We start from the raw sequence: 26,482 nt of genomic DNA, 5'->3' as shown, positions 1-26,482 counted from the left end.
TTTTACGGTCACTACAAATAACTTGACCAGCTAAAACAGTACAGATTTGGTTGAATAGAGATGTGAGGCCTGTTTTTTTTTTTGCACTGTGTGACAGGTATAGGTTTAATCACAGAATCAGACTTCTATCTGCACGGTAGTGTGTGTCTTAGGTTTTTCTGAATGACACTATCAGCTCCTTCAATGTAAGATATCCTTTTTGGGATAGATTTCAAGTAGGCCTCATATACCAGAAACTAGTTATTTTGAGAATGGCAAATTTGGGAATAGTTTTTCAACCCAAAACAAAAAGTGTGCTTTTACGGTCACTACAAATAACTTGACCAGCTAAAAAAGTACAGATTTGGTTGAATAGAAATGTCAGGTCTATTTTTTAGGCGCTGGGTGACAGGCTCAACTTGCCCCTGATGAAGTATATGGCCAAAAAATAACCACACTGTTGATGGTTAAATGCACTTCGGTGACACAGGCTCAGCCTGCAGCTGATGTAGTATATGGCCAAAAAATAACCAGACTGTTGATGGTTAAATGCACTTCGGTGACACAGGCTCAGCCTGCAGCTGATGTAGGATATAGCACAAAATAACCACACTATTGATGGTTAAATACACTTGGTGATAGCTTGTGCTGGCGCACCACAAGTCACAAAATGGCCGCCGATCACCCCAGAAAAAAAGTGATCTAAAAACGCTCTGGGCAGCCTCAAAAAAGTGAGCAAGTCAATATTAGCACTTCAATGATCCACAGCTGCAGATCGATCACAGAATGAAGTCTTTTGGAGGAGTTAATCTGCCTAATCTCGCCCTAACGTCGCAGCTGCAACCTCTCCCTATGCTTCAATCAGCAGAGTGACGTCCAGCGCAACGTGACCCAAGCTTATATAGAGGCTGGGTCACATGCTGCACTGGCCAATCACAGCCATGCCAATAGTAGGCAAGGCTGTGATGGCCTCTTGGGGCAAGTAGTATGACGCTTGTTGATTGGCTGCTTTGCAGCCTTTCAAAAAGCGCCAAGAAAGCGCCGAACACCGAACCCGAACCCAGACTTTTACGAAAATGTTCGGGTTCGGGTCCGTGTCACAGACACCCCAAAATTCGGTACGAACCCGAACTATACAGTTCAGGTTCGCTCATCCCTAATGAGGACCTCAATTACTAATTCTTCTCTATCCAGAATTCTTTTCTGAATGTGTAGCAAACAAAACTGAAAAAAAAGCATCACCTTAAAAAAAAATTGCATCAAAAACGCAACATAAACGCATGCGACATTTTATAATAATTTAAAGTGTCTTTTATGGTTTTCTATTTTTAAATCTATTTTTAAATGTTTTTATTACTTCTTCAATGGGAATATAAGATATTAACTACTACTCTGTAAACAATTATCTTATTTATCCATTCCACTATCCATCCCATATTTTATGGCAAATCCAGAACATGGGCATATAAAAGCAGGAAGGATTCGAGTCCTATTCAAGGCCACTGAGGAAGAGGTAGTACACCTCGAAACGCGTCTGGCGGTATTGGATGGGACCCTCTTTTGGATAATACTACATGCCCAGTTTAATTTATTTATCTTTAAAAACCGAAGACTGTGGAATCCGTATACAATTCGAATCTTCACTCTGTTGCAACCAAAATCAATATTCCGCGATTAATATGAGCTCATCTTCATCTATCTGTAAAGTCGGGGACTCTGAAACAGAAAACAATTAGAATACTCCATTGCAAATAATCGGAATCTCACAAATAAGCAAAACAAAAATTGTAATTTTACGAATAAAGAGCAACACGTGACACCTGAAATCACGTGAGACGCCGTCAGTGTAGCGAGGTCAGCTACACAAAAACCTTCAGACGGAGAAACACAGAGCCGACGCAGATACATTAGGACGGGTGAGTGGCTATGTAGCTGGTGGGACGCCCCCAACTCCAGCCGTAACCATACAAGTCTCCTGTGAGTAGAGACATTTGATATCTACTATCTTTATTATTTTACCCTCCAAGTGTGATTTCCACAGAAGTCTCCTGTGAGCAGAGACGGTCGATACTTACTATCCTTACTACCATTTTACCCTCCAAGTGTGACTTTCACAAAAAGTCTCCTGCGAGTACAAACATTTGATACTTACTATTCTAACTATTGTTACCATTTTACCCTCTAAGTGTGATTTCCATCAGGTGGATACCTTTTATTTTTTTTACCAACATTGAGTGACTACATGGTGCTACACAACCTGCACTGGAAGCCTATAGTTGTGATATTGGTTCCTAATAAACCTTTTCATTGCACAATTGCACAATTATCAATGAAATTGAGAGACATTTTTTCAATTTTTTATCATTTTTTACCATCTCAAAATTGTAATTACATAGAAACATAGAATGTGTCGGCAGATAAGAACCATTTTGCCCATCTAGTCGGACCAATATACTGAATACTATGAATAGCCCCTGGCCCTATCTTACATGAAGGATGGCCTTATGCCTATCCCATGCATGCTTAAACTCCTTCACTGTATTTGCAGCTACCACTTCTGCAGGAAGGCTATTCCATACATCCACTACTCTCTCAGTAAAGTAATACTTCCTGATATTACTTTTAAACCTTTGCCCCTCTAATTTAAAACTATGTCCTCTTGTAGCAGTTTTTCTTCTTTTAAATATTCTCTCCTCTTTTACCTTGTTGATTCCCTTTATATATTTAAAAGTTTCTATCATATCACCTCTGTCTCGTCTTTCTTCTAAGCTATACATGTTAAGGTCCTTTAATCTTTCCTGGTAAGTTTTATCCTGCAATCCATGTACTAGTTTAGTAGCTCTTCCCCGAACTCTCTCCAAAGTATCAATATCCTTCTGGAGATATGGTCTCCAGTACTGCGTACAATACTCCAAATGAGGTCTCACTAGTGCTCTGTGGAGCGGCATGAGCACCTCCCTCTTTCTACTGGTAATGCCTCTCCCTATACACCCAAGCATTTTGCTAGCATTTCCTGCTGCTCTATCACATTGTCTGCCTACCTTTAAGTCTTCTGAAATAATGACCCCTAAATCCCTTTCCTCAGATACTGAGGTTAGGACTGTCACTGATTTTATATTCTGCTCTTGGGTTTTTACGCCCCAGGTGCATTATCTTGCACTTATCAACATTAAATTTTAGTTGGCAGATTTTTGACCATTCCTCTAGCTTTCCTAAATCCTTTTCCATTTGGTGTATCCCTCCAGGAACATCAACCCTGTTACAAATTTTTTTTTCATCTAAAGATAAAGATATTAAACAATATGGGTCCCAGAACAGATCCCGGAGGTACCCCACTGGTAACAAGACCATGGTCTGAATATACTCCATTGACTACAACCCTATGTTGTCTGTCCCTCAGCCACTGCCTAATCCATTCAACAATATGAGAGTCCAAGCCCAAAGACTGCAATTTATTGATAAGCCTTCTATGTGGGACAGTATCAAAAGCCTTACTAAAGTCTAGATAAGCGATGTCTACTGCACCTCCGCCATCTATTATTTTAGTCACCCAATCAAAAAAATCGTTTGTAAAATCAGTTTTGAATACCTTGAGGGGTGAAGTTTCCAAAATGGGGTCATTTTGGGGTGGTATTCTATTATATAAGCCTCACAAAGTGACTTCAGACCTGAACTGGTCCTGAAAAAGTGGGTTTTGGAAAATTTCTGAAACATTTCAAGATTTGCTTCAAAACTTCTAAGCCTTGTAACGTCCCCAAAAAATAAAATGGCATTCCCAAAATGATCCAAACATGAAGTAGACATATGGGGAATGTAAAGTAATAACTATATTTTTAAAAATTTTTCTAAATTTGGTATTTTTTTATAAATAAAAATGATTTTTTTTTACTCCATTTTACCAGTGTCATTAAGTACAACATGTGACGAAAAACCAGTCTCAGAATGGCCTGGATAAGTAAAAGCGTTTTAAAGTTATTCTCACATATAGTGACACTGGTCAGATTTGCAAAAAATGGGCCTGGTCCTTAACCTCCCTAGCGGTAATCCCGAGTGTGGCTCGGGGTTAACTTACACTGCAAGAAGCGGTAACCCCGAACCACCCTCCGCATTACCATGGGTTAATTAGAACGGGGCAGGAATGGATGCGGACAGCACACAGTGTGCTGTCCGCATGAGCATTTCAGTAGCACGGCACAAACTTCCGGCATAGCTATAGAAGAATGTACCACTTCGGGTACGAAAATACTACAGGAATATGACCGCCAGGGAGGTTAAGGTGAAAATCAGCCCGGTCCATAAGGGGTTAAAGAAAGTAGAAGGAGAAGACCAGACTGCTGCTCTACAGATATCTTCAACAGAAACTGACGCTTTCTCAGCCCAAGATGTAGAGATAGCCCTGGTAGAGTGTGCATGGAGACCTTCAGGAGCCTCCTTCCCCGAAGATGAGTATGCCAGGGATATAGCAGAAGTAATCTTTCTCGCCAAAGTCTATTTGGAAGCTTGATGTCCTTTATTCCTCCCCTGAAAAAGAACAAACAACGAGAAGAACTTTCTCCAATCTTTAGTCTCACTTAAATACTGAATGAGACATCTTCTGACATCCAAACAGTGGAAGACCTCTTCCTTTTCTGAAGACAGATTATCATAAAAGGAGGGAAGAATAATCTCCTGGGATTTATGAAATTTAGTGGCCACTTTTGGAATGAATGCAGGGTCAGGTTTAATAATGACTATCCTGTAGAATGGAAGTGTAAGGTTGATTGATGGAGATCACCTGAAGCTCACTAATTCTACGAGCAGATGTTAAGGCCACCAGCAGACATAACTTAGGCGACAAGATTTTTATAGGGATCTGATGAATGGGCTCAAAGGGGGAAACTGTAAGAGCCTGCAGAACCAGATTTAAATCCCAAGGGGCTACCTTTGGGGAAACATTAAGAGAAGATCTGGAAAGAGCTTTGAAAAAAATAGCATAATCCAGGTATCCAGCTGAAACCTGTACTTTTAAAGTGCTAGGAGAAAGCCCCAACTCCAACCCTTTCTCAAGGAATTCCAGTACTTTATTTAAAGATGGGGGGGGGGGGGGGGGGAACGGAAGATTATTAAACTGCAGATCTGTAAAGGACAACAAATTTCCCCAGGTTCTAGCATAAAAGGACATAGTGACTACCTTCCTTCTTTTTAAAAGGGTGTTAATCAGATTAGTAGAAAATCCCCTGTTCTTTAAAAGCTGCCTTTCAAGTTCCAAGACGTCAGGTGGAGACTGTCCACATGAGGATGGAATACCGGACCCTGAAAGAGAAGACCGCGAGTTGCTGGGAGCACCCAAGGATCTGTAATCGACAACCTTCTCAGCCACGTGAACCATGACCTTCTTGGCCAAACCGGGGCGATTAATATTATTCTCGACTGATCCTCCCTGACCTTCTTTAGCACTTGAGGAATCAGAGGAAATAGAGGAAAGGCGTAGGCCAGAGGAAAATCCCACCTGTGGAGAAAGGCATCCAGCCCACAGGGGGATCCCTCCGGAGACAGGGAAAAAAAACTTTCCACTTTCCTGTTCTGTACTGTGGCAAAAGGTTCTACACAGGTAAGACCCCAGATGTCTACTATCTGATTGAAAATCCCGGGATCCAGACACCATTCCCCCTGGGAAATTAGATAACGGCTCAAAAAGTCTGCTTGAATATTTTCTTTCCCCTTGATGTGGACTGCTGAGATTGACCTGCATTTCTGTTCTACTATCTGGAAAATGGTATGAGCATTAGCATCAAATCCTTACTCTTGGTCCCCCCCTGCTTGTTTATGTACGACACTACTGTTGTATTGTCTGACATTATCCTCAAATCTTTGTCTATACACAATGGCAGAGCTCCTAGAATCGCATATTTCAGTCATTTATTCTTTCATATTGGAGGAAGCTCTCTTTAGAGTTTCCTCCAAACACCCCTGCAAGGAACAATTCTGAATGTAGGCTCCCCAGCCACAGGGACTTGCGTCTGTTGTTAAACAAACCAGATCCTTCTTTAACCACGGAAGTCCCTGATTTAGATTGTCTGCTTCCAACCACCATCTCAGGTTGAGCAAGCTCTTTTAATTTCATTCTCTTTGGAGTCAGAAGAAAGAGATGAAGCCCCCAATCCAAATCCAAGGATTGGTTATTCTCACCCTCTTCTGAATCTGAGGAAGCAATTTTTTACTCCTTTTCCTTCTTCCTTACTTTTGGTTCTTTTGAAGTACCAGCTTTTTTAGAGGACAAAGATGCATTTATTTCTCCTCTAACGAAATTTTGTAGACAGTTATAAAAGGATGGCGACTCTTCTGCAACCGTCTTATCAATACACTTGTCATGGTCTTACCTTCTTGCTGTTCTCCTTCGTTTGACATGTGCTGGCGGCCATCTTGGTTTCTGGGTTTCTTGTAGCCTTCCACCCTGCGGCTCCTCCTTCCCACTGGGAGGAGCTGGATGCCTAGCTCATATATATAGGAGGTCTGTGGCTTCAGTTCCTTGCTTGGTCCTCCTGTGTTCACATGCTTCTAAGACTGCTGCTGCTTCTGGTTCCTGATCCTGGCTTCGTCTGACTACCCTGCTGGTTCCTGATCCTGGCTTCATCTGACTACCCTGCTGGTTCCTGATCCTGGCTTCGTCTGACTACCCTTCTGGTTCCTGATCTCTGGCCTCTCAAAGACTCTGCTTCGGTTTCACCATTCGTTTGGACTTTTGCTTTACAGCTTTATTTTCAATAAAGCCTTCTTATTTTCACTTATCTCTTGTTGTACGTCTGGTTCATGGTTCCGTGACATTAGGACCAAGCCATGAGTTCTGACGGTACAGGGCCATCCTCGCTACCCATGCTGGTTGCCAGACTTGATCAGCAGGATCACCTGTTGGGTCGGTTCGCTGTGGCGTTGCAAACCCTGCTTGAACGCACGGCTCATTTCGCTCCCGTTGCCGATGGGTCGGTTGTCGCTCCTACTGCCGCTCCGGTTGTTGCGCCAGAGTCTACCCCGACACCTGTTGTTGCGCCTGCGGTGTTTCGGGGTATGACCGGTTGTGCCCCTCTTCCACAGCGCTTTGGGGGAGAGCCAACTCAGTGCCGAGGTTTCCTTAACCAGGTGGGCATTTATTTCGAGTTGCTGCCACATGCCTTTCCTACTGAGAGATCTAAGGTGGGCTTCTTGATCTCGCTGCTCTCGGACAAGGCCTTGGCCTGGGCCAGCCCTTTATGGGAGAACAACAATCCGGTGGTTGCCGAGTTTTCCGGTTTTGTTGCTTCTCTTCGGAAGGTATTCGATGTGCCGGCTCGTGCTGCCTCTGCCGCGAAGCTCCTTATGTCCATCAGACAGGGTTCACGATCCGTAGCTGAATACGCCATTGAGTTTCGTACCCTGGCAGCAGAGGTGGGCTGGAATAATGAGGCTCTGGTCGCTGCTTTCTCTCATGGTCTCTCGGATGCCTTGAAGGATGAGGTTGCAGCTAAGGACCTACCAGTGGAGCTCGAGTCTCTTATTTCTTTCCTGATTTTGATTGACACCAGACTCAGGGAGAGACCTTCCTTTAAGGAGAGCCTGCGGAGGTCTTCTAACAGATTGGCGCCTACGTTTGCTGTCCCACCCGTGCCTCCCTCTCCTCCCACGCCTCCTGGGGATGACTTGTCTGGGGGTGAACCCATGCAGCTGGGGTTTGCTCGCCTGTCCGAGGGGGAGAGGGTACTCCGGAGACGCGAGGGTCGATGCATGTACTGTGGTCTCGGTGGGCATTTTCGGTTGGCATGTCCGAACCGTCCGGGAAACGCTCGTACCTGAGATCCTGTCGGGGGCAGATCTTGGGTGGAGTCTCCTCGTCCCCGGTTTCCCGTGTTGACAAACCACTGATCACTGTTGTCCTCTCCTGGGTCGGGGGCTCGGTGACTACCCAGGCGTTGGTGGACTCTGGTGCTGGTGGTTTGTTCATTGATAGTGTGTTTGCTGCCGCCAATTCCATTCCTCTGCAGGCTCGAGGTTCCCCACTGGCTCTTGAGGCGATAGACGGCAGAACCCTTCTGTCGTCACACGTGACTCATGAGACCCTTCCAGTGGGGATAGCCATTGGTGCCGTTCACAGAGAGTCGGTCTGCCTCCAGGTTATTTCGTCTCCACACTACTCGGTGGTCTTGGGGTACCCCTGGCTCCAGAAGCATAATCCGACTTTCGATTGGAGATCGGCCGAGATCCTCTCGTGGTCACCGCAGTGTGGGGCTAGTTGCATCCATGGGTCTGTCAAGTTGCTGTGTACTTCCTCGGACTCTCTGTTGCCTCCTGAATACGAGGAGTACCGGGATATATTCGATAAGGTGCGCGCGGTTGCCCTACCTCCGCACCGCCCATACGATTGTGCCATAGAGTTACAACCTGGTGCCGTTCCTCCTCGTGGCAAAGTCTATCCACTGTCGGTAGCGGAGAATGAGGCCATGGAGGAGTACGTGAGGGAGGCGCTTTCACGCGGACACATTCGCAAATCCTCGTCCCCGGCAGGGGCTGGATTTTTCTTTGTGAAAAAGAAGGGCGGTGAGTTGAGGCCTTGCATCGATTACAGGGGTCTCAATCGCATCACGATCAAGAACGCTTACCCGATACCCTTGATTTCCGAGCTGTTCGATCGCCTTAAAGGGGCCACGGTCTTTACCAAACTCGACCTGAGGGCGGCATATAACCTGGTAAGGATCAAGGCGGGCGATGAGTGGAAGACCGCGTTTAACACCAGGACCGGTCATTATGAATCCTTGGTTATGCCCTTTGGGTTGTGCAATGCGCCCGCAGTCTTTCAGGAATTCATCAACGATGTTTTCCGTGACCTGTTGCAGCAGTGTGTGGTGGTCTATTTGGATGACATCTTGGTATATTCTGAATCCATGGAGGCCCACATTCTGGATGTCAGACGAGTGTTGCAACGGTTACGAGAGAACAAGCTGTTCGGTAAGCTTGAGAAATGCGAATTTCACCGATCCCAGGTAACCTTCTTAGGTTACATCATTTCCGCTGAGGGGTTCTCCATGGATCCTGAGAAGGTTTCGGCTGTCTTACAGTGGCCCCAGCCCAGTGGTCTTCGTTCCCTGCAGCGCTTTTTGGGCTTCGCCAATTATTATCAGAAGTTCATCAGGGACTTTTCCATGCTGGCCAAGCCTCTCACGGATCTGACCAGGAAGGGCAGTAATTCCCAGGTCTGGCCGCTCGAGGCCATCCAAGCTTTTGAGGCCCTAAAGTCCGCTTTTGTGTCGGCTCCGATTCTGTCGCATCCCAACCCTGGGTTGCCCTTTGTCCTCGAGGTGGACGCGTCTGAGACGGGAGTAGGCGCCCTTCTGTCTCAGCGTAGAACACCAGAGGGTCCTCTGCTTCCTTGTGGGTTTTACTCCCGGAAACTGTCTTCCGCGGAGTGCAACTATCAGATTGGTGACAGGGAGTTATTGGCCATCGTGCAGGCCCTTAAAGAATGGAGGCACTTGCTCGAGGGTTCGGTGGTTCCGGTTCTCATCCTGACGGACCATAAGAATCTGACCTACCTTTCTGAGGCCAAGAGATTGACACCACGTCAGGCCAGATGGGCTCTGTTCTTGTCACGTTTTAATTACGTGGTCTCCTACCTACCCGGTTCCAAGAACATCAGGGCGGATGCCCTATCACGGCAGTACTCCGAGCTGTCCAGGGAGGAGTCGATTCCGACTTCGGTCATACCTCCGAATCAGATCCTGGCCGCCATTCGCACCAGCCTGACCTCTCCCCTGGGTGAGCAGATTTTGGCGGCTCAATCTGGTGCTCCCTCTGGGAGACCCAACGGCAGATGTTTTGTGCCTGAAGAGTTGCGCACTCGGTTGTTGCGAACCTACCATAACTCCAAGACCGCGGGGCATCCTGGAAAGAATCAGCTGTCCTGGGCTGTTTCACGTCTGTTCTGGTGGCCTTCCCTACGTTCCGACATCGCCGCATATGTAGCGGCATGCTCCGTTTGTGCCCAGAGTAAGTCCCCTCGGCACCTTCCGTTGGGCCTTCTGCAACCCATAGCCACCGGGGAGCGCCCATGGTCACACCTGGGGATGGATTTCATTGTGGACCTCCCTGCATCCCGAGGCCATACGGTCATTCTCATGATTGTGGATCGGTTTTCCAAAATGTGCCACTGTGTTCCTCTCAAGAAGTTACCCTCTGCACAAGAGTTGGCCACGATTTTTGCCAGGGAGGTCTTTCGGTTGCACGGTTTGCCCAAGGAGATTGTGTCGGATCGGGGGAGTCAGTTTGTGTCCAGGTTCTGGCGCGCCTTTTGCTCCCAGTTGGGGATTCATCTCTCCTTCTCCTCGGCCTACCAGCCTCAGTCCAATGGGGCCGCAGAACGATCCAATCAGGCCTTGGAGCAATTCCTTCGTTGCTATGTCTCCGATCACCAAGACAATTGGGTTGACCTTCTGCCTTGGGCTGAGTTTGCCAGGAACACGGCGGTGAACTCTTCCTCTGGGACGTCTCCCTTCATGGCCAATTATGGGTTCCAACCTGCCGTGTTACCGGAGGTATTCTCTCCCCAGGATATTCCGGCTGTGGAGGATCACCTTTCCGTCCTACGTGCTTTTTGGGTACAGATCCAGAAGTCCCTTGAGGCCTCTGCGCAGCGGCAGAGACTCCAGGCTGATCGCAGACGAGCGCCTGCTCCTTCCTACCAGGTCGGAGACCGTGTATGGTTGTCCACCCGCAACCTCAACCTTCGAGTGCCCACTCCCAAGCTGGCGCCTCGCTTTGTTGGTCCCTTCCGAGTGCTTCGCAGGGTAAACCCGGTAGCCTATGCCCTTGCGCTTCCTCCTGGCATGCGGATCTCTAACGTGTTTCATGTCTCTCTGTTGAAGCCACTGGTGTGTAATCGTTTCACTTCCTCGGTTCCTCGGCCTCGTCCGGTCCGAGTGGGCAATCATGAGGAGTATGAGGTGAGCAATATCCTGGACTCACGCCTGGTCCGCGGTCGGGTGCAGTTTTTGGTCCATTGGCGTGGTTATGGTCCAGAGGAGCGTTCCTGGGTTTCCTCCGCAGATGTCCATGCTCCTGCCTTGCTCCGAGCCTTCCACGCACGCTTCCCTCAGAAACCGTTTTTTGCTCCGCGGAGGAGGGGCCTTTGAGGGGGAGGTACTGTCATGGTCTTACCTTCTTGCTGTTCTCCTTCGTTTGACATGTGCTGGCGGCCATCTTGGTTTCTGGGTTTCTTGTAGCCTTCCACCCTGCGGCTCCTCCTTCCCACTGGGAGGAGCTGGATGCCTAGCTCATATATATAGGAGGTCTGTGGCTTCAGTTCCTTGCTTGGTCCTCCTGTGTTCACATGCTTCTAAGACTGCTGCTGCTTCTGGTTCCTGATCCGGGCTTCGTCTGACTACCCTGCTGGTTCCTGATCCTGGCTTCGTCTGACTACCCTGCTGGTTCCTGATCCTGGCTTCGTCTGACTACCCTTCTGGTTCCTGATCTCTGGCCTCTCAAAGACTCTGCTTCGGTTTCACCATTCGTTTGGACTTTTGCTTTACAGCTTTATTTTCAATAAAGCCTTCTTATTTTCACTTATCTCTTGTTGTACGTCTGGTTCATGGTTCCGTGACAACACTGTTGACATAACCTTTTCCCATAGTCAGAGGCCAGGGCACGTCTACACAAGGCACATTCCTTATGCCATCTTTTTAGATACAGCCTTCTTAGGTTTCTCCTGCAACAACACATATAAATCCACATCAAGAAGATGGACATGAATACATGGCTTAAGAAGCCTCTCACCCCTCCTAGGTACAGAGGCCAGGTTGGACACTGGTTCTTCTGCTGTGTCCTTTCTTTCTTCATCGTGGCTACCGTGCTCACTAGACAACTCTCTGCTCTGTCCTCTGCAGCCCTACATGAGCGAATAACGCTGGCAGCTCACTTCCGGGTTCTAGTGTATTTAAAGCCACTCCCCCTCTGCACGTAATGCGCTCCTCCCATACATGCACTCCAAGCCTCACTCTCAAACCGGAAGCGGTGGTCACGTAAGCGGAGCTTACTGGTGCTTGTTATTGCACCGAAGCATCATGCCCCGAGCGCTCAGGAGAGCTTTTCCATCGTGCCTCTACTAGCCCCACTGCACACTCCCCTCAAAGACATGAAACCATACTGGAGGCAGAGAGGAGTCTCCGCCTTTTTGTACCTCAGGTTTCCTGTCTTTGGGGGCGGATCCATCCTCTCTCGTGGTGCTGTCATGGGTGAGGGGTAAAAACTGCTGAGTCATTGCCATTGAGTATCATTGAAGCCCTAATGTAAGTCTGTGACAGACGGGAATGGTAACTTTGTAACTGTTTGTGCTGAGCTTCTAAATTCCACCCCTCCAACTAGAAGGTTATAGTTCAGCCAGAAACTGTACATAAGAAGAGCAGTCAGAGCCCCTAGTGTTCTGAATTTAGGGACCAGGGCTTGGAGGGGAAGACTGTCAGTCTGCATGGGTGACCAGAAGGTGCTGATATAGGGACGCGGAGGCACAGACCATGGGTCACAAGCCTACCCGCACTACTGAGCTACAGCCTTTCTCCAGGGTACCAGCCTAAAGAGAGAGAGAGAGATACATCTTGCTCAGGCCTTTCCTCATCATCAAATCCTTCTTCTGTCAGGGAGGAGACTGGAGAAGCCATACCTATGCCTCACTTGTATTGTTTTGCACCCAAATTCCTCCAGTAAAGAAGCACACTGGTTTACTGCAGATCCTGACTCTCTGGACTTATTCCCATTGCGGTGCACCACGCCTTACCATCCCTTCCGGAGAGCAGCAAAGAGTGGTAACACCTAGACAGTGTCCGTGGGACTCAGCATAGTGTTGGGGCCACGCCAAACCCAGTGACTGCAAATGTTTAAAGCAATCACCCTAAAATGACTCTTACTTGCTACAGTCTAGTACTTGGATCTTTGGCTTTGAAGAGGCGTGTGACTCCTCATAAATTAGGCGCATCTATGGCAGCCCATGCGCCTTTAGTAAAAACTACGGCAGCCCCTGGCTGGCGTAGTTTTTAGCTAACATTTGCGCCTCTAAGAAAATATATATAATATATATATATATATATATATATATATATATATATAATAAGTAAATTTGCAGAGGCTGGGCACCACCCCTGCCATGCCCAACTTGTGGACATGGTGCAAAACCGGCCATGCGACAAAATAATGTCACAGCTAGACAGAAAAGGGGACTTGCAATACTAAAATTAAAATTGACATTTTAGAAAGTTACTCAGTACTGTGAATTGGTTTACAGAAAAATCATTTTGGGCCAGATTTACTCATGTATCTGTGCCTGTAGTCTAAAAAGTGGCGCAAATTGGTGCAATTTTGGGGCAATTTGGCAAAACTAGGGTTTCCACACTTTTTCTCCAACTTGCTTGAATGGGAGGGCATAGAAGTTACAGGGCGGTGTGGCCTACAATGCAATATTTTATTGCAAATTTGCGCCACATTTCTGGGGTAATATTCTGTCTCAAAGAAAGCCGACCAGTAGCTGGTATAAAGGTAGTAAAAAGTGTCTATCCCTGTACCACATTTATCATCCAGCCCCTGTGATAAATCTGGTGCCCATATCAAGTGCCCAGCACCAGAAAAGTGGTGCAATGTTTTGCCATTGGAATTGGCGTTTTATAACATGATGAGATATTTGCACCATTTTTTAGGGTGGTTTAAGCCATGACCTGAGACATTTGGTAAATTTGTCGCAATCAAACAGCTTCAAAACAGACGTTCAAAAACAATTTAAACAAAGGCCAAAAAGTTGCATATTGATACATTACTCTCCCTGTATAAGTTTACAGCATCTATCGTATTAGTAAATCTGGGACCTCATATCTTGTCAAATGTGGCATGGCAGTTTATGTATAAGTTAAGCCTAGCTAGAAGCTGCTCCATCCTCGATATATTGCTAGATCTCCCGGCATCATTATTAAAGGTGTCATCCCATGACTAATGTAAAAAATTAAAAGCAGACATCATATAGTACATGACTATCCCATTCTAACAAAGCTAGAACCAGCCATGTACCTCACATGGATCCAGAGATCTCCCATTCATTGCTCTGCTAGATTTTTACTGGCAGCTTAAGGGGAGTGTCTTTTCTGCTGTAGCTCAGGAGGCGTGTCCATGCTCTCCCTATCACAGCTCAGGAAGCAGTTAAAGGATGAAACTGAGCATGTGCGGCCTTCTCAGTGAACAGGTCAAAGAAATAATAAGAAAAAAAACAGCAGGTGGCGCTATACAAATACAATTTATTGAATAACTCTGACTATGCAAAATTTTTAATAACAATTACAAAAGTATTCAGATCCAGGTGCTTGTTTGAAAACTGTACAATATTTTTCATGGGACAAATCCCTTTAAATATATCCAGATATCACACTGATGCAGTAAAGAAGCAGAATGATACTTTTATGAAATTGCAATAGTTGATTAGACTAAGAATCATGTCTTATGTGCTAGCATTAAAGATTTGTATTTAATGATTTAATATTGATTCGACATAAGCCAATTCTCTCCCTCCAACAGTATAACGAGCCGGGCACTCCATCAATCTCTATAGGTTATGTGCTTATGGAAAATGCCACATACTGCGGCTAAATGTCAGAGAAGCCGCTCTGCTGACAGCAACAATATTTCTGTGGGAACCTGAAATGGAGACCCCAAAATGTCCAATGTTTCCTTGCGATTAGAATTAGTATTACAGTCTTTACATAATACTTACATCAGCGGGAGCAGTGCTGCAGTAACCAGCTCCCTCCACTGCACAATGGACGGACCTGTGTAGCTCTGGCACCAACTTCCACCACCGGAACTACTCCGATCAGCAGGGGGTCAGGAGCACCTCCGATCAGGGCCGTCTTTAACAAGGGGCAAAAGGGGCAGCTGCCCCGGGCCCAGTTGCTCCTGGGGGGCCCAAGGCAGCTGCCTCTTGAGCCCTGCTAGCCACTGCCCCGGGTGTCAGGCTGTCAGCTACACAGGGGGTGCTGCCATGCCATGCCTGCCGGCACTCCAGGCAGCGTACTGTGAGAGCTGTGATTCTCTGGGAACTTAGATGACATCATTACCATGTGACCAGTAACCTAGCAATATTACTGGTCACATGGCTATGAGGTCATCAAGGTCCTTTCTACCAGGAGTGTTGCTGTAGAAGTTTGCCTTAACTGTGGAGCTTTTTTTGTGAAGATCACATCAGAAAAAGGTGACAGGGGCTGTTATGCTAATATACTGTAAGCTACTGTATACTGTGGGGTGCTGTATACTGTGGGGGGCCTGTATACTGTATATTGTGGAGTTCTATACTGCTGTACTGTATAGTGTGGGGTGCTGTATACGGTGAGGTGCTATACTGCTCTACTGTATACTGTGAGGTGTTGTATACTGTGGGGTGCTATACTGCTCTACTATATACTGTGGGGTGCTATACTGCATACTGTGTGGTGCTGTATACTATAGGGTGCTATACTACATACTGTGGGTTGCTGTATACTATAGGGTGCTATACTGCATACTGTGGGGTGCTGGGGTGCACTGTAACGCTAGGGTGAGCCGAGCCCTGGTCTCCTTCCTGCAGAGCGGTGCCCACTTCCAGCCTGAGCCAACTGCCCAGAGCACTGATCCTGAGCCGCTGAAGTCTTCAGAACTGGAAGCATTTACATCACTGTACTCTACCAGACAGATGTGTGGATTTTTTGTGTGTGTGTTGTGGTGGAGGCCGTGATTGCATGCTAGGGTGTGGGAAGGCGGGATCCAGGGGGCCCAAGTAAATTTTTGCCCAGGGTCCAATCAATATTAAAGACGGCCCTGCCTCCGATCAGATATGAATGGCCTATCCTAAAGTAATGGGCAACCCCTTTAAGTTTAGTAATAGGCTTCTTTCACATGTCAGTTAATCACGGACAACCGCAGTCCGTGTTTTCCATGGACAGCACATATACCCATTCACTTTAACCACTTAAGGACCACAGGTTTATACCCCCCTAAAGACCAGGCCCTTTTTTACAAATCGGCACTCCACAACTTTAGCGGTTTATTGCTCGGTCATGCAACTTACCACCCAAATGAATTTTACCTCCTTTTCTTCTCACTAATAGAGCTTTCATTTGGTGGTATTTCATTGCTGCTGACATTTTTACTTTTTTTGTTATTAATCGAAATTTAACGATTTTTTTGCAAAAAAATGACATTTTTCACTTTCAGTTGTAAAATTTTGCAAAAAAAACGACATCCATATATAAATTTTGCTCTAAATTTATTGTTCTACATGTCTTTGATAAAAAAAAAATGTTTGGGTAAAAAAAAAAATGGTTTGGGTAAAAGTTATAGCGTTTACAAACTATGGTACAAAAATGTGAATTTCCGCTTTTTGAAGCAGCTCTGACTTTCTGAGCACCTGTCATGTTTCCTGAGGTTCTACAATGGCCAGACAGTACAAACACCCCACAAATGACCCCATTTCGGAAAGTAGACACCCTAAGGTATTCGCTGATGGGCATAGTGAGTTCATAGAACTTTTTATTTTTTGTCACAAGTTAGCGGAAAATGATGATTTTTTTTATTTATTTTTTTTACAAAGTCTCATATTCCACTTGTGACAAAAAATAAAAACTTCCATGAACTCACTATGCCCATCAGCGAATACCTTGGGGTGTCTTCTTTTCAAAATGGGGTCACTTGTGGGTAGTTATACTGCCCTGGCATTCTAGGGGCCCAAATGTGTGGTAAGGAGTTTGAAATCAAATTCTGTAAAAAATGACCAGTGAAATCCGAAAGGTGCTCTTTGGAATGTGGGCCCCTTTGCCCACCTAGGCTGCAAAAAAGTGTCACACATGTGGTATCTCCGTTCTCAGGAGAAGTTGGGGAATGTGTTTTGGGGTGTCATTTTACATATACCCATGCTGGGTGAGAGAAATATCTTGGCAAAAGACAACTTTTCCCATTTTTTTATACAAAGTTGTCTTTTGCCAAGATATTTCTCTCACCCAGCATGGGTATATGTAAAATGACACCCCAAAACACATTCCCCAACTTCTCCTGAGAACGGAGATACCACATGTGTGACACTTTTTTGCAGCCTAGATGCGCAAAGGGGCCCACATTCCTTTTAGGAGGGCATTTTTAGACATTTGGATCCCAGACTTCTTCTCACGGTTTACAGCCCCTAAAATGCCAGGGCAGTATAAATACCCCACATGTGACCCCATTTTGGAAAGAAGACACCCCAAGGTATTCAATGAGGGGCATGGCGAGTTCAAAGACTTTTTTTTTTTTGGGCACAAGTTAGCGGAAATAGATTTTTTTCGTTTTTTCTCACAAAGTCTCCCTTTCCGCTAACTTGGGACAAAAATTTCAATCTTTCCTGGACTCAATATGCCCCTCAGCAAATACCTTGGGGTGTCTTCTTTCCAAAATGGGGTCATTTGTGGGGTGTTTGTACTGCCCTGGCATTTGAGGGTCTCCGCAATCATTACATGTATGGCCAGCATTAGGAGTTTCTGCTATTCTCCTTAAATTGAGCATACGGGTAATGAGATTTTTTTTTCCGTTCAGCCTCTGGGCTGAAAGAAAAAATGAACGGCACAGATTTCTTCATTCGCATCGATAAATGTGGATGAAAAAATCTCTGCCAAAAAAAGAAAAAGGAGGGGAAAGGTGTCTGCCAGGACATAGGAGCTCCGCCCAACATCCATACCCACTTAGCTCGTATGCCCTGGCAAACCAGATTTATCCATTCACATCAATCGATGTGGATAAATAAATCATTGCCGGGATTTTTTAATTTTTTTTATATATACAAAGTGTTTGCCAAAGTATATGAACACCGCCACCTCCTCAGCTCATATGCCTCGGCAAACGTATCTTTTACTGCAGAGGAGAAATCTCGTCTTGCAGCGCCGCATACACCGACTTGTGTGTAATCTGACAGCAGCGCAATGCTTCTGTCAGAATGCACATCAGTGCTGCAGCTAGTCGATCGCTTGGTCCACCTAGAAGGTAAAAAAAAAAAAAAAAAAAAAAACAGGCCGCAACGCAATTAATTTATTAACATTAACTTTAGAGAACATTAACTTTTATAAACTTTTGAAACAGAACAATAACTTTTTTGCTTACCGGTGATTTTTTTTTTTTTTTACCTTTATAGGACAAACCTCTCCTTCCCCATGGGACAATGTGCAAAGCGCAAATCGCCCAGAGATGTGGCAAAGTACGTTATGCACTTTATCCCAGGTGAAAGGAGAGGTTTGTAGCAGCTCTGTGTGAAAGGGCCCTAATAGCCCTGTGTGCCTGTCCTGTGTCACGCGATCCCTACACTAATAGTGTACCTGAGTGTGGAACTTGCGGAAACACTCCCCTATGCATAGGGCAGGCTGGTCAGGACAGTCAGGACAAAAAACGGTGGTGTCACGCCTTATTCCAGCCCTGCTGCAGACACGACATCTTTTTCTTGGGGAACGTTGAGTTGGGGTACCAGGATAGACAGACGGGAAGTGTCTGCCATGTAGCCGGCTCACTACATCAGGGCCTTGGGGCACGGACCCTCCTGGATACAGAAGTTCCGAAATGATCTCTTCCTGGAATTTTAGGAAGGATCCTGTTCTCCCAGCCTTACTGTAGAGAACAAAACTATTATACATCGCCAATTGAATTAAATATACAGACACCTTTTTATACCAGCGTCTGGTGCGTCGGGAAACTAAATAGGGAGCCAACATCTGGTCATTGAAGTCCACCCCTCCCATGTGAAGGTTATAGTCATGGACAGAGAGGGGTTTCACAATGACTCCAGTTGCCCGTTCAATTTGGACAGTCGTGTCTGCGTGAATGGTGGACAGAAGGTAAACGTCCCTCTTGTCCCTCCACTTCACCGCGAGCAGTTCTTGGTCACACAAGGCAGCCCTCTCCCCCCGTGCAAGTCGGGTACTAACGAGCCGTTGGGGGAAGCCCCGGCGACTAGGTCGCGCAGTGCCACAGCATTGAATTCCGACTAGATGTAAGTGCCGAAAGAGGGCCACGCTTGAGTAAAAATTGTCCACGTATAAGTGGTACCCCTTGTGGAGTAAGGGTGACACCAAGTCCCAGACAATCTTGCCACTGCTCCCCAGGTAGTCAGGACATCCGACCGGCTCCAGTTTTGAGTCTTTTCCCTCATAGACCCTAAAACGATATGTATAGCCTGTGGCCCTTTCACAGAGCTTATACAGTTTGACCCCATAACGGGCGCGCTTGCTGGGGATGTACTGTTTTATGCCAAGGCGCCCGGTAAAATGTACTAGGGACTCGTCTATGCAGATGTTTTGATTAGGGGTATACGCATCTGCAAATCTGGATGACAAATGGTCTATGAGGGGCCGAATTTTATGAAGCCGGTCATAAGCAGGGTGGCCTCTTGGATGACAGGTGCTATTGTCCGTAAAATGCATAAAGCGCATGATGGCCTCAAAACGTGCCCTAGACATTGCAGCAGAGAACATGGGCATGTAATGTATTGGGTCTTTAGACCAATATGACCGCAATACATTTTTTTTTGTTAGACCCATGCTGAGGAGAAGGCCCAAAATTTTTTTTAACTCGGAAACGGTGACTGGTTTCCACCGGAAAGGCTGGGCATAGAAGCTTTCCGGATTGGCGGTAATAAACTGTGTGGCGTAGCGGTTGGTTTCTGCCACAACTAGGTCATAGAGATCCGCGGTGAAGAACAGCTCAAAAAACTGAAGGGCCGATCCTAAATGAGCCGTCTCCACGCGAACTCCAGACTGGGCGGTGAAAGGGGGCAATACGGGTGCGGCGGAAGCAGGGGAGTGCCAATTGGGATTTGCCAGCACCTCTGGGAGACTAAGGGTTCTACGGGCCTGTGAACGCGGTGGCTGTGCAGCGTACTCAAGTTGTGTGTAGAAATGTGTTCCTGGGTGTAGTAGTGCAATAAACACTAACCTGAGACGGCTGACTCTCTGCATAGGCAGGTGATGGTAGGAAAATGTTCGTGACGCCAGTGCCAATTAAACGGTGGCACGCCGTTTGCTGATAGCAGGAATAACTGAGGAACCATGTGATGTTAAAACAAAACTCCAACTTTAGTAGTTTCCATATAGAGACATTAACGGAAGCACAGTTCCTTTGCATACAGTTGATTTTCCAATACGGTCGATGCAGGCAATACAGATTAAGCAAGGTGACTTCAGAGTGTGAAACACAGGACTTGCAGTACAGGAGCTTGCACTCTATTCCTGACTGATCCTGGGACATAGAAAATCTTCTCCAAGGCCCAATACCTTAACTCTGGCGTATATCCTTGGTTCTCTCTTTATAAAGTACCTCCTCTGTTATCTTGAGTACCTCTTGCTTTTCTGCGCTTTGCCTCTGTCTCCCTCTCAGCTTCCTCAGGCTCTAGAAACTTCTGAGCTCCAAACTAGACACTTCTGACTTGAGGTGTTCCTGCTTCTGCATAGGTGAACTCAAGAGGGGAACCTTCTCCTTGGATCTGGAACCCGGTTACAGGGACTGCAATACCCTCTCCTGGTCCGCAGGCTTCAGGCCTGGACTTGACTCAGACATAGTCTAAACTCCAACTGCTGTAGACTGACTTTAGACTAGACTCCCTTTTGCTTCCCTGTCTGGGCCTTATATAAACTAGGGCTCCCTAGCTCCCTCTAGTGACTAAGAGCTGGAATGACACCCCTAGCAGGCCTGTACATGCAAGTTTCACAGTAACAGGGAAATACACAGCATTACATTACATGACAATTTATAAAGATGACATATACCAACTTCCCCATAATTAAGGGGGGACGACAGCACACCAAGTGACCCTTTTGTAGTGACGGGCATTACAGTCCCCGTACACTACATACCCCACTGCTTTAAGCTGAGTACGACCTCGTACTCCATCAGGGCTCGCCCAACTGGAATCTCTACCTGAAACAGAAAAAAGAGACATGCAGGCATACATACATGTAATTCATCTGCATTTACATTCATATCAGGTCCAATTGGCAAAGATGAAGGGTGGTGACAAGGGGCGTCGTTCTCTTCTCCTCAGGATAGTGAATGGAACTGGGGCGCTGACCTGGCACAGCGTAACATTATAACCAGGATAGTCCATAACAACGAATAAGTCCATAATAGAACAGCAAAATAGATAAAACAGTATAAAAGTTCTTGGAGGCTCAAAGAACAAACATGAGTCCGTACCCAGGTTATTTTCCTAATAAATCACAGAGGCTCTCGTGCGGTGGAGTCCATCTCTGGGCACATTTCCGTTTAAAAGAGCAAAAATCTCAGAGGCTCAGGTTCTTTTGAGTCTGTCTCCGGGCACGGTTCCTTAGTATCAAGTTGCACAATAAAATGACAGCAAAGACAAGTGCTGTAATACCCCTGATCAACCTGAAAAGGGGGTTAAGGGTAAAAGGTGCAACTCAGGAACAGGCACAACTTGGCGTGGGATAGCAAAAGCAGGCAGGAGGTCCTGGAAACAAACTTGGCTTTGTTGACTTTAATACTTCAGTGGTCAACACCCACCACTGAGCCGTGGATAAACTGGCAGCAGCAACAAACAACCAGGGAACATAGGACTCCTGTCCTGGAAGGGTTAACAGCATTTTTCATTGGTGAAATAAATCAAAGGCCTAGCAGGCTGGTTCACAGGGTTATGTCATCATTACCCGGCTCTGCTGGCAAGTACGGCCTGTAGTAGTCCTCTACAGGAGGATGTGCCCACATAACAGTGTTAGGGGGAAGCTGCAACGTGAAGGGACCCCTAATAGGTATTGGCCCCATAGGCCTAGGGGTAAACCCTTGGGTGGACCGTACCGGTCCCGGCATGATAATTGTGGGATGAAGTGGAGTGGATACCGCCGCCGCAAGCGGTCCGGTGGGCTCTGTGCAGCAATTCACAACAACAGGGGGTCTTCTTTGGGGCACTGGCGGAGCGGTGGCAGCAGAAGGTACTCTACGGGTGGTGACAGGCACCCTTACCTCGTCCTCCTTTGGCGGCGTCTGGATCCTGGCGTTCGCGATCTTGCGCAGCTCCCGCAACTTCTCCTCCAGCCGGACAATCTGCTCACCGATGCTCTCCGTGTCAGAGTCGCGGTCATCTGCTGGCGCCGCCGGCGCAGGTACAGTCACCGATGGCGCGGACTCGGCCTCTGCAGGTTCTGGTGATGCATCGGGTCTCCGACCCCTCCGGATGTTCTCAAAGGTATTTCGAAGTCCCTTTAGATTTTCCATCTCTTGCATGGTCTTCTCCCGACGAGGCAGCTCGGGGGAAGGGTAAGGGCTCACCCATTTTTCCAACATGGTTGGCTGCCAGAAGACGTTAGGCCCAATAAAGGAGCTCCGCTCCTGGAAGGCGTGATGGGCCGGCTCTGGAGAGCGTTCCGGTTCCTGCTCGCAGCCAGAGTAGTCTTCTTCTTCTGCCTCCCAGTCCTCAGGTTCTCGCTTGGGACGGGTCACGGCAGTGGCATAAGGGCCTCTCAGGCTCTCGGCAGGGGTGAACTCCACTTCCTCTCCCTCGCGGAGGCTGTGCTGATAGGAAGGGAGGTAGTCTCTCTTGACAGACCTTCTATTAACATATAAGTCTCTGCCAGTCAAGTAATCTTGTATGAACCCGTAGCCCCGGGTTTTGTCAAAGGACACCACCACTCCCTTTCTCCTTTCCAGGCGGGGTTGGGTGTTGGTGTGTCTTTCATGGATTGTCTTGGTCAACTCTTCATAATAGATCTTGGTCTTTGTATTCCGCTTTATAGCGGCCTCCCGGATCTCTGCCATAAGTGATGACCACTTGAAAGAGGGTTGAAAGAAGTCTCTCCAGGAGCCATAGCAGGGCTCCGGTTCTTTCTCCCGTGGCGGGCAGGCGGGTTTCTCCGGTCCCGGAGAGTAGGCCGGTGGAGCCTCCTCTGGCTCTACACCAATAGCACTCATTTTTGAAATCTCAGGTGCGGACGTTGCAGCAACGCTCCGTTCACTTTCCAACATGCTCGATCCTTCTCCGGAGAGCGATAGGGTCGCGTCAATTAAATCAGCCAGCTCCTCCCATTGCACTGGGAGGCCGCCCCCCAGGTATTCCAGTATATGGAAGGCGGAGTCCATGCTAGCCGACATGCAAATGTCCAGATAAGCAGTCGCGCCTGACCTTGAACTCCTTCCCGCTATTTCCTCAGAAAGGCGCCAATTTTTCCCGCCTTTTCGGGACGAAGATGACGCAGCAGTAAATTCAGCAAGCTCAGCGGCCATCTTTAGCAAGGAACGCTGTCTATTCACTGACAGCAAGCAGGGTGATGAAAAGTCCACAAAACCACACTCCGATGTGGCGATTTCCTTCCTCTTGATAGCGCAAAACTGCACAGCGCTTTTTAGAGGTTTTAGGAACACTTTTGGTATGATTTTCAGTCCACAAAGTCCATTTTAAATAAACAGGCAATTTGTCACTTTGGTCACAGGGCAACTGTATAAGGCACAAAGTTCACGCTTCTTGCACTGGAAAGCGTGCGTATCCTGTTCGTGACGCCAAAAGAGAGGTGCAGCGTACTCAAGTTGTGTGTAGAAATGTGTTCCTGGGTGTAGTAGTGCAATAAACACTAACCTGAGACGGCTGACTCTCTGCATAGGCAGGTGATGGTAGGAAAATGTTCGTGACGCCAGTGCCAATTAAACGGTGGCACGCCGTTTGCTGATAGCAGGAATAACTGAGGAACCACGTGATGTTAAAACAAAACTCCAACTTTAGTAGTTTCCATATAGAGACATTAACGGAAGCACAGTTCCTTTGCATACAGTTGATTTTCCAATACGGTCGATGCAGGCAATACAGATTAAGCAAGGTGACTTCAGAGTGTGAAACACAGGACTTGCAGTACAGGAGCTTGCACTCTATTCCTGACTGATCCTGGGACATAGAAAATCTTCTCCAAGGCCCAATACCTTAACTCTGGCGTATATCCTTGGTTCTCTCTTTATAAAGTACCTCCTCTGTTATCTTGAGTACCTCTTGCTTTTCTGCGCTTTGCCTCTGTCTCCCTCTCAGCTTCCTCAGGCTCTAGAAACTTCTGAGCTCCAAACTAGACACTTCTGACTTGAGGTGTTCCTGCTTCTGCATAGGTGAACTCAGGAGGGGAACCTTCTCCTTGGATCTGGAACCCGGTTACAGGGACTGCAATACCCTCTCCTGGTCCGCAGGCTTCAGGCCTGGACTTGACTCAGACATAGTCTAAACTCCAACTGCTGTAGACTGACTTTAGACTAGACTCCCTTTTGCTTCCCTGTCTGGGCCTTATATAAACTAGGGCTCCCTAGCTCCCTCTAGTGACTAAGAGCTGGAATGACACCCCTAGCAGGCCTGTACATGCAAGTTTCACAGTAACAGGGAAATACACAGCATTACATTACATGACAATTTATAAAGATGACATATACCAACTTCCCCATAATTAAGGGGGGACGACAGCACACCAAGTGACCCTTTTGTAGTGACGGGCATTACAGTCCCCGTACACTACAGCTGCGACAGGGGAGTTACTGCACGTGCCACCGTACCAGCTTGAACTGCCCTTCTGGTGCTCGCCACTTCACCAGGGAATACGGCAGTGCTGGTAGAAGGTCCAGGATGTTCTGCACTGCTGGTGTATGCCGCACCATAAACAAGATCAGCGCTAGCACCACTCTGCTGCAAATGAGGGTCATCATGCAGGGTAGGCAGAACCCTGACATGGGATCGGGTACGTCTGGCCGTAGCAGGGACCCCTACCTCGTCATCCTCACTAGCGGTTAGAGTGCCACTGCTGTCTACAGGTTCATATTCTGAACCACTGGATTCAGCGGGTGAGTCGTCCCCATCGCTTTCATCCATCAGGGCCAGAATCCTGTAGGCCTCTTCAGCGGAATACCCCTTGTTTGACATTTTGGGTTCACTAAATTTAGGGGGTATTCCTCTGAGACTACCCAGGAAAAAGAGCAAACCTACCTAGCAAAAAGGAGTGCTTGCGAAGTAAAGCTGCGACCGCTAATAAAGATCCAAAAAGCTCAAAAGTGATCTTTATAGCGGCGCAGCGATTTTACGGTGTTTTTGCAGTGATCAGAAAAAAAAAATTCTGTCACTGCGGTGGGGCGGACTGAACGCAAGTGTGCGCACAAGATCAGGCCTGATCGGGCGAACACTGCGTTTTTTGTAGAACCTAAGGTGACCCTAATGTACTGATATAGATCTGATTGCGATCAGTATTGATCACTTACAGATACTATATAGTACTAGTGCTGATTAGCGACAGCGATGACGCTAATCAGCGACTAATCGGTGACTGCGGTGCAGTGCGGTGGGCGCTAAACTACCTAACAAGTGGCTAACTAACTGGCGGTGATAAGGGACCCTTACAGGGGGGGTGATCAGTGACAGGGGGTGGACAAGGGGGTGATCAGGGTGATCAGGGAGTCTAATATGGGCGATCAGGTGCTAAATAAGGGGTTAAATAAATGACAGGGTAATGTCTAATGTGTAGTGTGGTGATTTGGTGCTACTTACTGAGCTGCCTGTGTCCTCTGGTGGTCGATCCAAGCGAAGGGGACCACCAGAGGACCAGGCAGCACTTATATCAGACGCTATTTTCAAAATAGCGTCTGATATAAGCATTTCATTTGTCCATTCAAAAATCTACAGCCTGCCAGCCAATGATCGCGGCCGGCAGGCTGCAGAAGAACTTGTGCACTATGCGTTCCTGTGAACGCGCGCTCCTGTGTGCGCGCGTTCACAGGAAATCTCGGCTCACGCGAGATGACGCCAATCGGCGTTAGCGTAGCCTGGGGGAGCCGCAGAGATGACGCCTTTCGGCGTTACAGTAGCGGTAAGTGGTTAAGGGGGTTGTGTCACTTCAGCAAATGGCATTGATCATGTAGAGAAAGTTAATACAAGGCACTTATTAATGTATTGTGATTGTCCATATTGCCTCCTTTGCTGACTGGATTCATTTTTCCATCACATTATAGACTGCTTGTTTCCATGGTTATGACCACCCTGCAATCCATCAGTGGTGGTCGTGCTTGCACATTATGTGAAAAAGCATCGGCCTCTCTTGTGGCCAGGACCGTGGGAGCGCACAGGGGCTACTGCTTTTCCCTATAGTGTGCAGGCATGGCCACCACTGATGGAGTGCAGGGTGGTCTGTAACCATGGAAACAAGCAGTGTATTGTAATGGTGCAGAACCCCAAACAACCAGACAGAGTTTAAACAATGGTGGATTTATTAACTGACGGCAGTAAAGTCCAGACCAGAAATCATATGCAGGTAATCAATCCAAATAATAACTTGTGCAGGAAAACTCACAAGGGACAGCCAGACCAGGCCAAAGTTCATATGCACAGAAATAGTCCGTGTAACGTAGTACCTAGGGACGAGACATTTCCAGGGTCTGATCCAAGGTCCAACACGAGACAAACTGTTCCGCATAGAGGTTTCCCACAGGCAGTCTCTAGAGATGGATTGAGGAAGTCAGAGGT

General features: G+C 47.1%; 1 long non-coding RNA gene across 1 annotated transcript; it reads right to left on the bottom strand.

The window, feature by feature from the left end:
• Positions 1 to 1,154: 1,154 nt before the first annotated feature.
• Positions 1,155 to 26,482, bottom strand: LOC121005871. The gene is made up of 3 exons (XR_005779967.1): positions 26,292 to 26,482; positions 3,045 to 3,054; positions 1,155 to 1,165 (listed from the first exon to the last, which is right to left on the bottom strand). It is a non-coding gene; the product is annotated as an uncharacterized LOC121005871 (long non-coding RNA).

This window comes from Bufo bufo, chromosome 6, assembly GCF_905171765.1.
Source record: "Bufo bufo chromosome 6, aBufBuf1.1, whole genome shotgun sequence".
Classification (NCBI taxonomy): Eukaryota; Metazoa; Chordata; class Amphibia; order Anura; family Bufonidae; genus Bufo; species Bufo bufo.
The sequence above is the reverse complement of the archived record's forward strand: the minus strand, read 5'-3'. Positions and strand labels throughout refer to the sequence as shown.